Here is a 21,854-nt window from a genome sequence, read left to right on the forward strand (position 1 = left end):
TTCCCCAACTTAAAAGAGAGGTCTATAAGAATACAAGAGGTCTACAGAACACCCAATAAATTAGACCAGAATAGAAAATCCTCCCACCACATAATAAACAGTAAGTATACAGAACAAAGAAAAAATACTAAAAGCTGCAAAGGAAAAAGGCCAACTTAACATATAATGGCAAACCCATAAGAATCACACCTGACTTTTCATCAGAGACTATGAAAGCCAGAAGGGCCTGAACAGATATCATGAAGACCCTAAGAGAACACAGATGACCACCCAGGCTACTATACCCAGCAAAATCTCAGTCATCATAGATGGAGCAAACAAGATATTTAATGACAAAAACAAATTTAAACAACACCTACCCACAAATCCAGGGGTACAGAAGCTCCTAGAAGGAAAACTACAACCCAGGAAAGCTAACTACATTCAGGAAAACACAGGAAAGAAATAATGTCACTAGAGCAAAACTAAAAGTAACCAAGCACACAAACACACTACCACAAGCAACATCAAAATAAAAGGAACTAACAGCCACTGGTCATTAATTTCCCTCAACATCAATGGACTTAACACTCTAATAAAGACACAGACTTACAGAATGGATATGTAAACAAGACCCAACAATCTGTTGCATACAAGAAACACATCTAAGTCACAAAATAGAAAGGTGGAAGGTTCCAAGCAAATGGAGCCAAGAAACATGCAGGAGTAGCCATTTTAATATCTAATAAAGTAGATTTTCAACCAAAATTAATCAAAAGACATGAGGAAGGTCATTTCATACTCATCAAAGGAAAATTCCGCCAAGAAGAAATCATAATTCTGAACATCTATGCTCCAAATACAAAGATACCCACGTTTGTAAAAGAAAAATCAATAAAACCTAAACCGCACACAAATCCCCATACATTACTACTGGGAAACTTCAACACCCCACTCTCAACAAAGGACAAGTAAACAACAGAAATTAAACAAAGAAACAATATCTCTAATAGAGGTCATGTATCAAATGGACCTAACAGATATCTACAGAATCTTACACTCAAAGACAAAAGAATTTACCTTCTTCTCAGCACCTCATGGAACCTTCTCCAAAATAGACCATGTCGTTGGTCACAAAGTGAATCTCAACAGATATAAGAAGATTGAAATAATGCCTTGTATCCTATCTAATTACCATGGACTAAAGCTGGACCTCAACAACAACAGAAATAGCAAAAAGCCTACACTCACATGGAAACTAAACAACTCACTACTAAATGACAGCTGGGTCAGGGAAGAAATAAAGAAAGAACTTAAAGTCTTCCTAGAATTCGAAGACACAACACAACCAAACTTATGGGAGACAATGAAAGCAGTGCTAAGAGGAAAGTTCATAGCACTAAGTGCCTTCAAGAAGAAATTTGTAACATCTCACACAATCAACTTAATAGCCCATCTAATGGCCCTAGAAAAAAAGAAGCAGACACACCGAAAAAGAAGAGACACCTGGAAATAATCAAACTCAGGACTGAAATCAATAAATTAGAAATAAATAAAACATTTCAAAGAATCAATGAAACCAAGACCTGGTTCTTTGAGAAAATTAACAAGATAGACAAACCCTTAGCTAAACTAACTAAAAGGCAGAGAGAGATTGTCCAAATTAACAAAATCAGAAATGAAAATGGGACAAAACAAAAGACACTAAGGAAATCCAAACAATCGTTAGGACTTACTTCAAAAGTCTATATGCCATAAAATTTGAAAATCTAAATGAAATAGACAATTTTCTTAATCAATTACACTTACCAAAGCTGAATCAATAAAATAGTCCTTTATCCACTAAGGAAATAGCATTCCTCAAAAGACTCCAATCCACAAAAAGCTCAGGACCAGATGGTTTCAGTGCAGAATTCTACCACACCTTCAAAGAAGAGGTAACTCCAGCTGTCTTCAATTTATTCCACAAAATAGGAACAGAAGGAACACTACGAAACTCATTCATTGAAGCCACAGTCACTTTGTAACCTAAACCTCATAAAGACCCAACAAAGAAAGAGAATTTCAGGCCAATCTCCCTTATGAACATTGATGCAAAAATACACAACAAAATACTTTGCAAACCCAATACAAGAACACATCAAATATATCATCCACTATGACGATGTAGGCTTCATGCCAGGTATGCAGGGGTGGTTCAACAAACGGAAATCCATTAATGTGATCCACAATATTAAAAAATTGAAAGAAAAAACATGATAATCTCCTTAGATGCTGAAAAAGCATTTGAAAAAATCCAGCATCCATTCATGTTTAAACTATTGGAGAGATCAGGGATACAAGGCACATACCTAAACATAGTAAAAGCAATATACAGCAAGCCTGTAGCCAACATCAAGTAAACAGAGAGAAACTTAAAGCAATCCCACTGAATTCAGGGACAAGGCAAGGCTGCCCACTCTCTCCATATCTCTTCAACATAGTTCTTGAAGTCCTTGCTAGAACAAGAAGAAAATTAAAGGAGACCAAAAGGATACAAATTGGTAAGGAAGAAGTCAAAGTATCACTATTTGCAGATTATATGATAGTATACTTGAGTAACTCCAAAACTTCTACCAGGGAACTCCTACAGATGATAAACACCATCAGCAAAGTGGCTGGATACAAAATTATCTCAAAAAAAAAATTCAGTAGCCCTCCTGTATACAAAAGATAAAAGGGCTGAGAAAGAAATTTGTGAAACAACACCGTTCACAATAGCCACAAAGGACATAAAGTACCTTGGTGTGACCATATCCAAGCAAGGCAAAGACTTGTATAAAAAAAACTTCAAGTCTCTGAAGAAAGAATTAGAAGAAGATATCAGAATATGGAACTATCTCCGATACTCATGGCTTGGCAGGGTTAACATAGTAAAAATGGACATCTTACCAAAAGTAATGTACAGATTCAATGAAATTTCCATCAAAATACCAACAGAATATTTTACAAACCTTGATAGAAGATTTCTCAACTTCATATGGGATGCAATGAAAGCAGTCCGAAGAGGAGTTTGAATACCAACAAAGGCCATCATAAGCTAATGGAGGCATCCCATACAAGCAACTTAATGGCATACCTGAAAGACCTAAGAAAAAAGAAGCAGACACACCCAGCAAGAGTAGACCACTAGGAAAAAACAAACTCAGGCCTGATATCAATAAATTAGAAACAAAGATAATAATTCAAAGAATCAACGAAACCAAGAGCTAGTTCTTTGAGAAAATAAAAAACACAGACAAATTCTTAGCCAAACTAAGTAAATGGCGGAAAGACACTATCCAAATCAACAAAGTCTGAAAGAAAAAGATATAATATACACTGAGAAAATCCAAAGAACCATTACCTTTTATGTCAAAAGCCTATATGCTCCAAAATTTGAAAATCTAAATGAAATATACAATTCTCTTTAAAATCCACTTAGCAAAGTTGAATCAACATCAGGTAAAGATATTAAATAGCCTTATAGTGAATAAGGCAATAGAGGCAGCCATCAAAATACTCCCAACCAAAAAAAATCCAAGGGTCAGATGATTTCAGAGCAGAATTCTACAAGACCTTCAAAGAAGAGCGAATACTGATATTCTCCAAATTATTTCACAAAATAGAAATAGATGCAACATGACCAAATTCCTTTGGTGAGACCACAGTCACCTTGATAAATCCTCAAAGATCCCCAAAAAGAAAGAGAACTTCAGACCAATCTCTTTTATGAACAATGATGTAAAAATACTCTATAAAATACTTGCAAACCAAATCCAAGAACATATCAAAGATGTCATCCACCATGACCAAGTAGGCTTCATCCCAGGCATGCAAGGGTGGTTAAGTATATGGAATCCATCAATGTAATCCACTGTATAAACAAATTGAAAAAAAAGACCATTTTGTTAGATGCTGAAAAAGCATTTGACAATATCCAACAGTTATTCTTGTTTAAAGTCTTAGAGAGACCAGGGACAAAGGCACATATCTAAAAATAGTAAAGATAGTATACAGAATATATACAGAATATACAGAATATATACAGAATAGTATATAGCTAACATCAAACTAAATGAAAAAAATGTTAAGTCAATTCCACTGGACTTGGGGACAAGACAAGGCTACACACTCTCTCCAAATCTCTTCAATACAGTACTCGAAGTCCTATCTAGGGCAATAAGACAACTAAAGGAGATTAAGGGGATACAAATTGATAAGGAAGAAGTCAAAGTATCTTGATTCACAGATGATAGGACAGTAAACAAAAATGACCCCCAATATTCTACTGTAGGGAACTCCTACAGTTGAAAAACACTTCAGCAAAGTGGCTGGATATCAAGTTAACTAAAAACGAAAAAGAAAACTCAAAAAAATACACTCCTGTATGCAAAGGACAAATGGACTGAAAAAAATTAGGAAAATAACACACTTCACAATAGCCAGTAAAAAAAAAAAAAAAAACATAATGTATTTTGGTGTTATCTTCAACAAGCCAGTAAAAAAACCTATATGAACAACAACAACAACAAAAAACCCAAAAAAGAAATTGAAAAAGATACCAGAAGATAGAAATATCTCTCATGCTTATGGATCAGTAGGATCAACATAGTAAAAATTGTCATCGTAACAAAAACAATCTACAGATTCAATGATATTCCCATCAAAATATCAATATAATTCTTAAGGAATTTGAAAAAATTATTCCCAGCTTCATATGGAAAAATAAAAAGCCAGAATAGCTAAAACAATCATGTTCAAAGACAGATCTTCATTAGGTATCACCTTCCCTGATCTCAAGCTCTACTATAAAACAATAGTAATAAAAACTGCACAGTACTGTGATAAAAACAGAATGGTGGATGAATGGAATTGAAGTGAAGACCCATAAGTGAACCCACACACCTATGGCCACTTGATTTTTGACAAAGAAGCCAAAAGCATGCAATGGAAAAATGACAGCATCTTCAACAAATGGTGCTGGTCTAACTGGATGTCTACATGTAGAAAAATGAAAATAGATCCATATTTATCACCCTGCATCAAACTACAGTCCAAGTTGTTCTAAAGACCTCAACATAAAACCAGATACACTAAATCTGTTAGAAGAAAAATTGGGAAAGAGCTTGATCTCATTGGCATAGAAGGTAACTTCCTTAACAGAACACCAAGAACACTGGCTCGAAGATGAAGAATTAACAAATAGGATCTCATGAAAGAAAAAAGCTTTTATGAAGCAAAGAACTCTGTCAGTAGAACAAGATGACTGCCTACAGCCTGACAAAAGATCTCCACCAACCCTACATACAACAGGAAGAGCTAATAAACAATATTTATAAAGAGCTCAAGAAATTAAACTCCAACAATCCAAATAATCCAATTTAAAACTGGGGTACAGAACTATACAGAGATTTCTCCACAGAGGAATATCAAATGGTGGACATTAAATGCTCAATATCTGTAGACATCATGGAAATGCAAATGACATTCCATCTTAAACCCATCATGGCTAAGGTCAAAACGTGAAGTGACAGCAAGCTAATGAGAATGTGGAGAAAGAAGAATACTCCTCCATTGCTGGTGGGAGTGCAAACTTATACAACCACTTTAGAAATCAATCTGATGCTTTCTCAGACATTGAAAATAGTGTTACTTCAAGACCCAGCTCTACCATTCCTGGGAATATATAAAAAAGATGCTCCACCATTCAACAAAAATATTTGCTCAACTGTGTTCATAGCATCTATATTCATAATGGCAATAACAGAGAAACAAACTACACATCTCTCAACCAAACCATTGTTTTACAGAAATTGTGGTACATTCACACAATGGAATGCACCTCGGGTATTTTAAAAAAAACAAGGAAATTATAAAATTTTCAGGCAAGTAGATGGAACTAAAAATGATCATCCTAAGTGAGTTATTCCAAAACCAGAAAGACATGCATGGTATATACTCACTTGTAAATGGTAATGGCCATAATATAGGATAAACATACTACAATCTACAGACCTAAAGGAGCTAAATAAAAAGGAGTACCCTATGGAAGATGGTCAAGTCTTATTCAAAAGGGCAAATAGAATCGACACCAGAAGTGACTGAGGAGAGGGAAGAGAATGAGAGCCTAACAAACATATCCTCCGAAAGACTCTGCCCAGGAGGGGATCGAAGCAGATGCTAAGATTCACAGCCAAACTTTGGGTAGAGCACAGGGAATCATAGGAAAGAGTGGGAGGATAGAATATAGAAAGACCCAGAGCTGGCAGGACCTCCATAAGAAGACCAACAAGGACAACAAATCTGGGCCCATGGGGACTTGGAGAGATTGATGCACCCACCAAAGACCATTCATGAAGAGGACCTAGACCGCTGCTCAGATGTAGCTGATAGGAAGCTCAGTCTCCATGTTCTATCCGTAGTAAGGGGAGAAGGTGCCTGCTCTGACATGGACTCTGTTGTCTGCTATTTGATCACTTCCCCTTGGTGGAGGGGGCATTGCTATGCCACAGAGGATGAGGATGCAGGCAATCCTAGTGAGACTTGATAGGCTGGGTTCAGATGGTAGGAGAGGAGGGCTCCCTGTATCTGAGATATTGGAAATGGCATAAAGAAGAAAGAAGAATGGAGGGTGAGACTAGGAAGAGACGAGAGAGAGGATTACAATTGGGATGTTAAGTGAATAAATTATTTTTAATTTAATTTATTTATTTATTACAATGTGTTCACTTTGTATCCTTGCTGTAGCCCCTCCCTCATATCCTCTCAGTCCCACCCACCCTCCTTCTTCTGCCCCTATTCCCTTTCTCTAGTCTTCTAATTGAGGAGGAACTCCTTCCCTTTTAGCTTATCAGGTCTCATCAAGGATAGCTGCATCATCTTCCTCTGTGGCATTGCAAGGCTGCAACACTTAGAGGAGGTAATCAAAGGCTCAAGTTCATGTCAGAGAATAAATTAAAAAAACAAATTTAAATTAAAAATAAATTAAATGTGAATAAAACAAACGAATAAAATAAAAAAATACAACAGGTAAGAAGAGTGTCACAAACCCACAATTCAATGTCTCAGAAAGCTCAGATAGTGTTAGTGTCAATGAATAAATGCCATCCTAAGAAATTAAATATACTCCCTGCCAATATTTCAAATGCAAGATGTTGATGAAGATCAACACAATAACCTATGCTTACATATACAAAACAAAACAAAATAAATACCTAAATCCGTATATTCCATGCTCAGCAGCCAATGATGGTGATGTTGATGCCAGGCATGTTGGCCTACATTTAAGCCCAACACTTGAGTGGAGTTAGAGCTGTAAGTTCAAAACCAGCCTGTCTACATACAAACTTTCAGGGAACATTCAGGATTTACGGGACAGTATGACAACACACAACATGCTGATAATCAGATTAGAAGAAGAAGGATGAGATCAAAGGTCCAGAAGACATTTTCAACAAAATCATACAAGAAAAATTTCTTAACCTAAAGAAGAAGATGTCTATCAAGGCACACGAAGCATACAAAATATCAAAGACACTGGACCAGAAAAGAAAGTCCTCTTACCAGAGAATAATCAAAACTCTAAATATACAGAATGAAGAAAGAATATGAAAAGCTGCAACTAAAAACAAACAAAGAAACCAAACTAACCAACCAATCAGACAAACCAAAACAAACAAAAACCAACCAAAAAAAAAGGCAGATCTATTGGAATTAATCCTGTATTCTCAGTAAAAATGCTAGAAGTTGAAGGGCTTAGACACAGTGCTTCTGATTCTAAAAAACTACAGAAGCCAACACAAATTACTAACTATGCCCAGAAACTATCAATCACCAAATGGGGAAAATAAGATGTTCCATAAAAAGGTCAATTTTAAATAATATGTATCTATAAATACAGCCCCACTCAAGGTGCTAAAACCACCACCACCACCAAAATAACAATCACTGTTCAATGATATCTCTTAATAACATTAACCCAAATTCACCAATAAAAAAACACAGACTCACAAAATGGATGATAAAATAGAATCCACCCTTTTTCTAAATACAAAAAAACACAGCTTCACATCAAGATAGACATTATCTCAAGGTAAAGGTTTGGAAAAAGATATTCTAAATAAGTGGACTGGAGTATCAAGCTTGTATATCAATTTTAATATCCAATGAAACAGCTTTCAAAAACCTAATCAAAAGATGGCAAAGGACATGATGTATTCAAAAAATCCAGCAATATAACATTTCAATACTTAACATGTATGCTCCCAACCTAAGAGCACCTAAGTTATAAAAGAAACACTTCTGCAGTGCTTGCATCACATCCTGGCCCTCATAAACTGATAGGGAAAGACTTCAATATATCACTCTCACCAATGGACAGTTCCTCCTGACCAAACTGAACAGAGAAATGCTCCAGCTAACATCAAAAATCTAAATATACCCAAATAATATTTACAGAACATCTACCCAAGCACAAAAGATTGTTCCTTCTTCTCAGCAAATCATATATTGCTCTCCAAAATTGATGATATACTTGAACAGTGGAAGTCTCAAAAGATATAAGAAATTTGCAATAACCTCCTGCATCCTATCAGACCACTAAGGTTTAAAGCAGCACATCACCAATAACAAAAACAATAGAAAGCTTACGAACTCATAGAAATTCAACAACTCTCTACTGAATAAAAAATGGATCAAAACTGAAATAAAGAAATTAAAGACTTTCTAGAAGTAAATGAAATGAATACACAGCATATCAAAACTTATAGTACACAATGTAAATGTTGAACAGAAGACAGTTCATAGCACTAAGTACATTCAGAAAAAAATAATCAGAAAGATCTCTTAGTAGCAACTTAACAGCACACCTAAATACTCTAGAAAAAAAGAGGTAAACATAACTAAAAGGAGTAGACAGTGAGAAACTACTGAACTGTGTCTTCACTGGTAAAACCGAATGTTTTAACAGGAAAAGAAAGGTGGATCCTATCAAAATTGATAATGATAAGATTTGAATAGTAGAGATCTTCTGAATAAGCAGAGGTAACTCTTCATCAGAGACCTTGGTCATTGAGTCCAAACAAACTTATAAAGACTAGTGATTTCTTCTTAAATAAAAAATGGGTATGGGGCAGGGTTTTGATGTAATCTTTTCAGGAGAATAAAAACATCCAACTAAATAATATGGATACCACTGGACCACCACATGAAACTTCTGAAGAAAAAGGACAAAATATGTCACCAAAAGAATATGCCCAAAGAAAAGGAGTAACTGGTCAAGTGGTATCACTCACCTTAATGTTGTCTCTTCGGCCTTTTACAGACATAAGTGCAAATTGTCTTTATGTGCTTGCTAAAGGACAATCCAAAATCTCTAACTCTAATATCAGAAAAGCCACCTGGTAAGAAATAGAGGAAAACAGAAAAATAAATGGAGACTCTATTGCCACTAATCTCATAAATCTTCTGGCATGATGTGACTTCTGTACTCCCCACAAACTTCAACAATCAAGAATATGTTCAGTATTTGTGGGAGAAAAAAGCCAAAAACATAAGCCTAAAATATAGCCAATTTTACATGAAAAAACCTAAAGAAACTCTAACATGAAAAATGTACACTGGATCAGAGATACCTTTGATTTTTTTAAATTTAATACAAATTAAATAAACACAGATTTCACAACTCCTACAAGACAAACTCAAAGTACACCAAAACTGTTATATTTTTGACTTTGCAGCTACTCCTAATGTCCTTTCCAGAGAGTCCTTTTGTTCTGGATGTCTCTTAGAAAGTGGAGGTGATCAAAAAGATGAGCTATGGCTTTCAGTCCCTCATGTCGCCTTGTGGGTTCAGGCACATCTCTGCCCTTGCCAACACTCACACCCAAAACAAAGTTGGAGAATAATTTAATGTTTCCTGCTGTGTGGATTATGTCACAAGATGTGGAATCTGCCCTATTCACTTATCTAAAACCAGGCACACCTGACACGGACAAAATTTTGCACCTCAGAAAATCCTTTTGAACCCAAGAATTCAATTTTCCTGAATTACACCAGTGTGTTCATTGATAGTTGAAAGGTAAAAAATAAATTTAAAAAAAAATAAGCAAGTATTGCTTAAGATGACCACCACCACTTTTTTTTTTACCACTTTCAAAACTATTTATAAAATTTGTTACACAAAACCATGTGTGGAATATAACATGAGGCATTTCTAGAAATGAGACTTTCAGTTTTCCAATCTATCTATCTAATGCACAGCAAAAGCAATGCCTGGGTGTGCACACTAGATAGTGATACTATAAGCACCACAACTTTCTACTGCCCAAGCCACAGGGTCCCCTCCTCCTTGAACAGTCAACACTCAAGAAGGGTAAGAGGACAAGGATCTCTGAAGTCACCACATGGAAAACAACAGAATCAGAGTCTGAAACACAGCCCATCTCGGTCAAAGCAGAATAGGCCGTGATAGCTTAGCAGACCTGCTCTGCCTGGCCTGGGAACAATGGCCCCTCACTCACCATGGCATGGGCTCTGGTCTCATTCACAGCTCCCTACAGCTACATCAGAGTACAATCCCAGAACAAACCCATAAGCTACCTCCCACTGTTGGTCCTTACTGCTAGTCCCATGCAGACTCTCTCATTAGCTTGGACAATACAGCTGAGTCTCAGGACAGTAGTAGCTCTTCTACCAGTGTATAAAAGATCAACTGATGCAGATAGCAGAGGTATTCTAGCTTTGCCCCAACCCCTAGGGGCTCACAGAACCCTAGTGTTGTTATAAAAAAATGAAAATCCCAATTGTTTGAGTTTACCAATACAGACCCAGGAGCTAGGTACTGGGGAGAAAACCTGGTAGTTCAGAAAGTCAGATAAAGCATCCATCTGACCCTGCTACTCACCTCACATCTAAGAGGAAAAAGCTCCAAAAGCTCACCAGTTCAGATGACAGCTCAGGGGGGATAGGCCAAACTAATCCAACACCAAAGGCGTTCTAGCTCAAAGCTCAAAAAGCCCCATAGCTACCAAGCTAAAACTCCTTCCACTTTTACACTCTGTCTTAAATACATTTCAGCTGAAATTTCCACTTACTCTTTATTCCGTGTCAGCTGGCTTCTTGCTTTGCCTCTTGACCTAGGGTTAACATTATTTAATCCTATGCACAGGGAGCTTTTGAATTAAAGGTATGTTCCAGGGCTGACGGATTCATACCATAATCACCTGTTTAGAATAAATGGAAAGTTCTTGGAATTAAGATTTGTGTTAGGGCTCAACCATACCAAACAAAGCCCAGGTTTTTACAGTTCACAATCTAAGGAATCACACTGGGATCAAATCCTGCAACACCCTCATTTTGGAAATAATTTAAAATACAGTCTTCCACTCTCCCAGGGCACCTGTTCATTTTCCATGATACAGGTAATTTATGTTACACACTCAGTGTCCAGTGCATTCATCTCTACCTCATAGTTGGGAAGTCCTTCATCGAAACTTCAGTCAAAGACAAACAGTAACAACCATTAAAGAAACAAACGGCCATGAATTCGAATCAAGGAGTAGTTAAACTCATCGAAAATGAGATATAAAACAAAAAGGATGTGGCTGTTCCTAGGTATGTTGGAGTAGAAAGTTTATTATAGATAGACACAGGGAAATGTGGGACAGTCTAGAGTTGACATGACCCTGAGCTATGTGAGAAGAGAGGACAGAGGGAAGTAGAGAGCCAGAACAAAGGGCCAGGAGGATAAATGATAAATGAAAAAGACCAGGTAACCAAAACGGTTAGAATACATAAGGGAGGACAGCTGGGAGGAGGGCAGCTTAACTCCTGGGCTAGAGAACTCTGTTTGACACCCATACCTTGTAACAGGTAAGGACTGAGGGATGCTGGGAGAACCTGACAGCCAAATCTGCTTTGATTGTTAAGTAGCCACCTTAAGGATTTATCCCATCTTTTAAGATGTAAGAGTAGAGAGGAATGAGAAAGTTGAAACAATTTCATTATAATCTTAAAAATTATTTTTAAAAGTTGAAAATGGCTTTATGGTCCAATATTCTTCAGGGAATTCAAGTATGTATTAGAGCACACAAAATATTACTCACACCTTTTCTCTCTCAGGTTGTGCATTTTCAAATGGGGGGAGGGGAAAGCATTCCTGCTAGGCACTACCACCCCACTTTGTCCAGATCTTCTGTGTGTTTGAACTAGTGTAACTGTAAAAATTTGCTTTCCAGAAACAAGTTCAGCAACTAATCCATATTCTTGATTCTCTTTGTGTATAACTCCCAGCCCTAAGTATACACTTTTCACATTTACTGACCATCTAAAATTGATTACCATTATCATTGCCATCTTCCCTCTTCCCCTCCCTTTCTGTGTTGTGACAACACCAGCTTCAAAGTAGCTCAGTGAGCTCAATTCTTACACAGGTCTCGCTTTATTTGTAATCACCCAGCTCCAAACAAACAAACAAACAAAACCCAGGGAAGTCAGTGGACACTCATTCACTGATCTCTTTTACTTCACACTAACCAGTCAGGGCCCACCTGAAAAGAGTTGGAGGATTATATTCTAGGCACTGGGCTGTAGAGGTAGCATTCAGTGTTCAAATAAAGTGTAAACTACATAACATGTGAAAGGCTGATCTACAGGAGACATTGCTTTAAACAAAAACAAAAATCAAAGCACTAAAGAAAAAGGAATGAAATTCTTAATGACTGGGGATTATCAGAGAATATTAACTAATAGACTAGAGCAGTGATTCATCAACAAAATAAAATTTAGTAATACCAACAACTGACTTATTTATTTATTTATTTATTTATTTATTTATTATGTATACAGTGTTCTGCATGCATGTACACTTGCACGCCAGAAGAGAGCACCAGATTTCATATAGATGTTGTGAGCCACCATGTGGTTGTTGGGAATTAAACTTGTGATCTCTGAAAGAGCAGCCAGTGATCTTAACCTCTTAGTTGAAAAATACACATAGCATACTGACTTTGAAAAACACAGGTCAATCTCTTGTAGAGTGAAAGCCATTAATAAGATACTGTTTAATGTTGTCCCTGTGTACAATATTAGATGCTGAGACCTGTAACCTGACAGACACAGCTTTATCCACTAGCCTGTGGCTCAAATTTGAACTGACAGAACTATTTCAATGAGGATTGTACATCTGGGCATAGGAAAGTCCATTAATTTGAAATTCAATATTCACTGGATCAAGCTACCTGACCCAAATTGTACACCCACCAATCTGGTCTGTTTTCATTCACATTCATGAATTAAGAAATACACGTTGGAAAATTACAAATTAAAAGAACTCATCCTGCCACATTTCTAGATAATCCTGGTCAGCAAACATGTGCATCCTCCGATCCTAATCTCTAACAGGCCTGGTTATCATACTACTTATTTGTGTAGTGTTTTACAGGCAGTTTTCCCTCGGCTAAATTCTAGTTTCTCAGCAATAGTAAATCCTTTACATCATCAGTTCTACTCTTCTATATCATAGCTTGATATTGGAGTGCTTTCTGACACAGGACATATCATTTACAACCCCCACAAAATCCAAATGGATCTTTTAGAACTTAGAGAACCTACCTGACACCCCCAAAGATCACCAGGAACTAGGACTAAAAAAGGTCACCTAAAGGTCACCAGACTAGTGACTCTACCCCAAGATCACCAGGAATTGGGCCATGTCATAAGATTCCCTACCCAAGGAACAGTCTGAGGATAACCACAAGGATGGAAAAGTATCTTAAAGTGGGACAATTGTGCTGAGCACCCTACCAACCTTGTAGAAGATTCAATGACACAGAAAATACCTAACATTCCTGAGGCCTAGAGTTATGTTAGCTAGCCAATCACTTGATAAAAAGCTTGCCCTTGCTGAATGTCACCCAATCCTTTAACTGTTAAACTACAACTTCCTGGTCCTTCCTCAGACCCCAATCAAAACCCTGCCATGCAGCTGCTCAGGGCTCTCCTCTCTGATCCATTGTGTTGGTAATGATGGAGAGACCCAGCTTAAGCCCAAATAAAACTCTTTGCTCTTGCATATATGGTCCAGCTCCTGATGATCTTTGGTGACCCTAAGTGCTGGCCATAACATATGGGTTCTCATATTGGATTCCCAAGTCTCCCAAGCACCCCCAGCACATGGAGCTGAACAACAGCCAGTAAGTGAGCACTCTGTCAGTATCTCTCTGTGTCTGGCTCTGTGTTTCTGTAGTTTCTTTTTTCAAGACTCGAGGCAAAATGTGTAATCTGTGTGGTCAGAAAGGTTAGAGCTGATGCTTTGGACAGCTGTGGGGCAGAGGGGGCCTGGAAGACTTTCCAGACCCCCCCTCAAAGAGGCACATTTGTAAAGGTAATTGAGTACTGAGTTTTCTGTGATCTCTGGACCTCAGAGAGGATGAATGTGCCCCTATCTGTAAAGGGTGGTAGAGTACCCAGTTTTCTGTGATCTCTGGATCGTTGGACAAGGACAATGCAGGTATCTCCTGTAGCAGAGATTCTCTGATATCCTACTTTCATTTTTTTCCACTGCAGGAATGGTGGAATCTGCTGTCTAGCTCTGTGTATTTTTCTGCTGCACAAGCAATGGGATCTAGCTGTTTGTGTCTTGTTTAACTGTTTTGTCCCTTGTTGCCATTTTTTTGTCTCTGAGACTGACTGAGGACATGGGACAGAATCCTTCTATCCCTCTAGACTTGATTCTTTCCCATTTCAGGGAAGCTTGAGCTATGCTCCACAGGCTCCCATGAGAGTGGCAAGGAGGTGCCAAAGGATGGATACAGTATGTGGAGCCCCAGGCTTGGCACCTCTGCCAATGTTCTCTGGTCTCTGGTCTGGCAGAGCTTAGCCACTACTCTGGCCTCAGGTCTGGCAGAGTTTGGATGCTGCTCTGGACTGTGATCTGGCCGAGATTTGCTGCTGCTGTGGTCTCTGGTCTGGCAGAGTTTGGCTGGTGTTTGGACTCTGGTCTGGTAGAGATCAACAGATATTTTACTGCGTCATTCTCTGGTCTGGCTGAATGCAGGACACCATTCCAAACTCTGGTGTAGTTGGTTGGATCCTGATTTCGGTGTAGGTCACCACTTATGGAACAGGATAGAGGGCCCATAGAGAGACAGGTCACTGTTTTGAGTTTTGGTATTTTCTTCTTCCATTTTCTTTGCACGCATTGTACCCAGTGCATTTTTTCTTGTGTTGTTCTTTTGCGGTTTTGTTTGCTTGTGATGGTCTCAGTGGGCTGGTGACAAAACAGTTGTGATCCATTGTGACTTTGCCTGCCCCATACTGCCAGCGCTACAAGCTGGGGCACCTCTGGTCTCCTGTGGGAGCACACATTTCCACATGGTTGGCTGGGAAATCTCGGTTGGAGAGGGATCGGTATGCAGAAAATCCTGTTGGGCTGGACCATGTTGCCTCCTTGCTTTTTCTCTGAGGAAAGTTGGTGACATGAGGTTAGCTCTGGCTTGGAACAATGATCGCCAAATAATGCTTTTACCTGAAGCGTATTATAGTTATTACTATTATTATTACTTGGTTAGGGTCCCCTGTACCCCAGCCTGGCCTTATACTAAACAGCTTAAATTTCTGATCCGTCTGATCCACCTCTTATCAACTGAGCTACACTCCCACCATGTGCTTCTCAAAAAGAAATAACAAAGATTAAAGAGGAAGCCAGAGGGGCTGAAGAGATGGCTTAGTGATAAAAAATACTTTCTGTATTTTTCTGTATTTTTTGTGGGGCTGGAGGGATGCCTCATTCCTTAAGAGGACTGGCTGCTTTTTGTCATGAGTTCAATTCCCAACAACCACATGGTGGCTCACAATGAAATCTGTTGCCCTCTTCTGGCATGCAGGTGTATATGAAAACACAACATTGTATACATAATAAATCTTAGAACAAAGCAAAACATTCTCTACTTTTTTTTTTTTTTGCAGAGTTCCTAGCATGTCCATGGTGGTTCACAATCTTCTGTAACTCCTGTTACAGAAAAGTTGATGCCATATGGCCTCCTGGGATATAAGGCACACATGTGGTACACTTATATACATACAAGTAAAATAATCTTATCACTCATCTAAAGAAAAGATAAAAATACCCCCTCAAAAAAAAAAGAGGTCAGCAGGCATGGTGGCACACACTGGATCTCAGTGATTTTGAGGCCATCCTGGTCAACAGAGCTAGTCCAGTCCAGGCAAAGCTACACAGGGAGATTCTGTCTTGAAAAGCAAAGCAAAACAACCAACCAACCAAAACAAACAAACAAATAAACAAAACAAAACAAAAACTATCATAAAGCAAGTGTGGTGACACATGCCTGTAAATGGAGCAACAGGGAGGTCAGGAATGAAGGTCAACCTGGACTATATGAAACTCGGTCTCAAAAACAAAACAGCAGCAGCAACAACAAAACAGCACAAGAATCTGAGTGCCTGAGATGCTTTGGGACATTCAAATTTTTATCTTAATTCCTGGCTACATAGGAAGCTATTGAGGTGTGTAGTTCTTTGAATGAAAATGACCCCTACTATCTCATATGTTTGAAAATCTGGTCTCCCATTGGTGGAACAATTTTGGAAAAATAAGTGTGATCTTGTTGAAGAGGTGTGTCACTGTGGGTCAGCTCTGAGGTTTTAAAATCCCACACATTCTCAGTTAGCTCTTTGCCTCATACTTATAGATCAGGATGTAAGCTCTGAACCACTGTTCTCTCTGGTGCTCTGTCTGCCATTACTGTCTGCCACCATGGTCCCTGCCATGATATTCATGGACTTATCATCTGAAACTCTAAGTACCCAAAAAACTGTTTCTTCTATAAGCTGCTTTGGTCATGATATCTTAGCATAGTGATAGAAAAGTAACTAAGACAAGTGGTTTGAAAATAGGATAGAAATGATTTAGTGTACACTTATCTCAAAGATCTTTTTGTCCTATAAACTTAATAGTAAGATTACAAAAATTTAAACATACACACACTTTTATGCACTGCCTGTGGATGGGTCCATATGGTCTTGTTCTTGATTCCCAGCATAATTTAAAGGGGAAACTTACACAATGTTCTGAGCCCTTGATGTCCTGCAGATGAAGTAGGAGGATGTCCTCAAGTGCCTTGCCACAGGAACCCAGTTAGGTGGCAGGAACCTTGACTTTCAGATGGAGCAATGCATCTACAAAAGGAAAGTGATGGTATCTACATCATAAATCTGAAAAGGACCTGTTGCTTGCAGCTCAGGCTATTGTTGCCATTGAGAACCTTGCTGATGGCAGTGTCATCGCCTCCAGGAACACTGGTGAGCAAGCTGTGCTGAAGTTTGCCGCTACCACTGTAGCCACTCCAATTGCTGCCCCCTTCACACCTGGGATCTTCACTAACCAGATGCAAGCAGCTTCAGGGAGCCATGGCTTCTAGTGGTAACTGATCTCAGGGCTGAAACCAGCCCTTCCCAGAGGCTGCTTAGGTCAACCTGCCTACCATTGCTCAGTGCAAGACAGATTCTCTGCACTATGTGAACATTGCCATCCACGTAACAAGGGAGTTCACTCAGTGGTGGATGCTGGCCGAGGAAGTACACCTCATGCATGGCACTATCTCCTGTGAGCAGTCATGGGAGGTTATGCTTGATCTTTACTTCTACATATACCCAGAGGAGACTGAGAAAGAATAGCAGGCTGCTGCTGAGAAGGCCATGACCGAGGAGGAATTCCAGGGTGAATGGACTGTGCCAGCTCCTGAGTTCACTGTCGCTCATCCCGAGGTGGCAGACCGGTCTGAGGGTATGCAGGTGCCCTCTGTACCCATCCAGAAGTTCCCTACTGAAGACTGGAGTGTCCAGCCAGACACTGAGGACTGGTGAACAGCTCCCACAGCATAAGCCATTGTTTGGGTTGGAGCCACCCCTGAGGGGTCCTGAGCTCCTCTGCAGAAACCTGTGCAAACAGAAAAGGTGGAATGAAAATAAAGTTCCTAAAAGCTGAAAATATGCACACACACACACACACACACACACACACACACTTTAGAAACAATAGTTTTGAGTGTTGGGTGTAATGGTACACTTCTGTAATCCTGGCTCTTAGGAGGTTGGGGCAGAAGGATGGTGAACTTGGGCTATGTAGTGAGATCATCTCAACAATAATGACAAGACTAGAACAACTAGAGATTGTTTTGAGGCTGGGGTATGTAGCTCAGTGGTAAATCATGTGCTAAGAATGCACAAGGTGGTTCTAGGTTTTGTTGTTATCTCCAAAATACCAAACAACCAAAGCAGAATATTGGGGCTGGAGAGATGACTTGGAGGCTAATAGAACTGGCTGTCCTTCCAGAGGACCTGAGTTCAATTCCTGGCAACCACATTGTGGTTCACAACCAACTATACAGGGATCTGATGCCCTCTTCTGGCATGCAGGTGTATATGCATGTAGAGAACTCATAGACATAAAAATCAAAATCAAAAAAAGAAAAAAAAAATGGGCCGAAGAGATGGCTCAGAGGTTAAAAACACTAGCTACTTTTCTAAAGGTCCTGAGCTCAATTCCCAGCAACCACCCCCCCTCTCTACTCCAGCATGCACACAGACTGCACCAACAGAGTCAGCTTTGTGGAAACATACCCTGTTCAGGTACTAGGGATCTGCACTCAGAGGAGCCCACCTTTGTTCTAATGCTCTGCTAAAGCTTTTGAAATCTTTAACTTTTGAACAAGGGATCCTTCACTTTTGTTTTGCACTGGACTCTGCAAATTATGTAACCAAGGCCTGTGTACCAAATATTCAGTCTATATAAGAACAGCCTGCAAAGCCTCTCAGTACCACTGTGACCACTGCAGTCCCAGATATTTCGAAAAAAAAAATGTCAAGACACAATGGCCTAAGATACAGTCTGTCAGCCATCTCTGGATTTCTCTTTCCTGCACTCCAAACATAGTTCAAACTGAAAATGTGTGCTTGGTACACTAACTTTTTTTTTCTCAAAATAGGGCTTTTCTGTGTAGACCAGGCTGGCCCTGAACTCAGTGCGACCCACCTGCCTCTGCTTCTCTGAGTGCGGGCTCACAGGTGTGTGCCACTGCTCCAGGCTTACAGACTTAATTTTAAGACTGGGTCAATATCTTGCTTTTTGTCTTTAGGTTTTCTATATAAGGACTTGGAACATAGCTCAGTTGGTAAAGTGCTTGCCTTGCATCCATCAAACCTCGTGTTTTGTACACACCTGTAATCCTAATAAGGAGGTGCAGTCAGGGGCATCAGAAGTTCAACATCATCTTAATGTGCTTGGAATTTTTGAGGCTAGCCTGAGATAAGTAAAACCTGATTTTAAAAAATAAGTTTTACATATAAAAAGCCATTTTTTTACACACATGGAACCAATGAAGAGGGAAAAGGGTAAGGAAGGTATTATAAACTATCAAGATGGGAAATGACAATGATGTGAGTGTGAAATGGACATGTGGGAAGTAGGAGCAACAGGACTGAAAGACGAATGTGGGCCTGAGTGAAAGGCCAGTATCGAGGGTAGCAGTCATTGAGATTTTTGCTTAGGCAACTGTGTGTTTTGAGATATGGCAGTCATCAGGGAAATTTCCACATCTCTCAGTCTCCTAAGTTATGGATTGGGAGAAGAAATCTGAAGGAGCCCTGGTTGTGGCTGCAGGAAATGTGATCAAATCCAACTCTCAGACTGCCTGCCTAAACTGTAGTGGCTAACCACAGCAAGCATTGGCAATGACTGTACAGTGAAACCACTTACCCCACCACAGTCCACATGGGGAGTATCAGGCTGAGAAATCCCCCCCACACTAGGAATCAGCTTCATCTTGTCTTGTAAGGCAAGAAAGGCTGTCTTCTCTCTTGCATAGCTTTATCACTTGAGGCTCCCAGCCCTCAGCAAAACAAATCTGGACTTGGATTTTTCTCTCCCTTGTTAGTGAAAGATGATGGTAGTTATCTTAGGGGGTGGAATGGCCTTTAGCCAGCCTCATCAATCAGGCTGTCCTGTCCAGGCTTATTAGTTTCAGCAGCCTGGCAGTTGTTAGGTGAGAAACCAAAGTATATCTTCAGTGGATGTTAATGTGTTCATGCATAGATAGAAACACACAGTACTTTTAGGCCTTTACCTTATGTCATGGGAAAACTTCATTTACAAAACAGCCATTTAAATGTCCACTAGTCTATCTAAGACATTAATAGAATAAACATAGTCAAGAAGGTAGTTCTCAATTCTAGATTTGGAAAACAACTTCGATAAAGAAAAAGAAAGAAATTAAAATAAACTTGCAAGTTGGGAATGTAGTTTAGTATTAGTAGAACAATGATTAGATGAACAATGATTACCTCAGGTTAATGTCAATATTTTCAAAGAGAATTTAAACAATATGCATTTAAACAGTAAATGGGGGCTGGGGAGATGGCTTAGTGGTTAAGAGAACTTGATTCTCATCCAAAGAACTAAGTTCAGTTCCTAGCATCCATGCTGGATGCTCACAGTTGTCTCTCCCTCTAGATCTGGGGTCTCTGACACTCTCTTTTGGTCATCACATGCACACACATACATACGTACACACAAAGAGTTATACACACACACAATAAACATAGATCTTTTAAAAAAGATAAAATGAGAACCCTATCATTACAAAGTCAACCCAAAATGGATCAAAGGCCAAAATATAAGAGCTATAAGTGTGTAAAGGTTACATAGAAGTGAACTTTCATGATGTTAAATTCAATAATTAATTTTTAAATATGACACAAAAATCATAGAAAACCAATAAAACTTTGGACTTCATCAAAGTAAAATACTTTTTTGAACCAAAGTGTAATATCAAGAAGATAACATGACAGTCTACAGAAAGAAAGTCTGCAGAGTTTTTATTTGACAGAAGTCTAGTTTTTAGAATAACAAACACAACAAAAACAAACAGGGCTGGGCTAGGGATATGGCTCAGTACAACAGAGCTTGCCTAGCATGGGGGAAGCCAAGGGTTAGACACCTCAGCAGGGTGTGGTAAAGGTGTAGTTAGGCAGAGGACTAGAATAAATATTTCTCCAAGGAAGATTTAGAAATGGCAGACATACAGAGGAAAATATGCTGAACACCATGAGTCATTAAAGAAATATAAATCAGGAGGACAGTAAGACATCTACTCAGCTAGGCCTGGTGGTTAATTCAATGCTGTTAACCTCAGTATTGGGGGTGAAAATTAGGCTGGAGGATCCAGAGTACAAGAGTAAACTAGGTCACAGGTTAGTTGGGTCTCTAGTGAGACCCTGTCTTAAGAGCAACAGCATAAATTAATAATTCACACTTATTGGGCCAGGCAGTGGTGGCACACTCTTAATCCCAGCACTCAGTCAGGAGTACAAGGCAGAGAGATCTCTGAGTATGAGGCCAGCCTGGTCTACAGAGTGAGTTTTAGGACAGCCAGGGCTACACAGAGAAAACCCCCCTTTTTTTTAAACAAGCTAAAAAAGTAAAGCAAAACAACAAAATCCCAAACAAACAAACAAACAGTAATCTATACCTCTTAAGATATCTATAATATTTAAAAAAGAAACAACCAAGGAAACAACTGCTGACAAAGATATAAAGATAGAAATAAAGTTAGAATTCTTGTTCAGTGTTGGTAGGTAAAATCATTACCATATGTAATTTACTACTGTCCATTAGTGCTACTCTTAAGGATATACCAAGAGAATTGCAAACTGGTACTCAGGCACTTTTTTTTTCTTTTAAGATTTATTCATTTTATGTATGTGAGTGCTCTATCTGTATGTACACTTGCATGGCAGAAGAGGGCATCAGATCTCAGTACAGATGGTTATGAGCTACC

This window comes from Meriones unguiculatus, assembly GCF_030254825.1.
Source record: "Meriones unguiculatus strain TT.TT164.6M chromosome 13 unlocalized genomic scaffold, Bangor_MerUng_6.1 Chr13_unordered_Scaffold_28, whole genome shotgun sequence".
NCBI classification, from domain to species: domain Eukaryota; kingdom Metazoa; phylum Chordata; class Mammalia; order Rodentia; family Muridae; genus Meriones; species Meriones unguiculatus.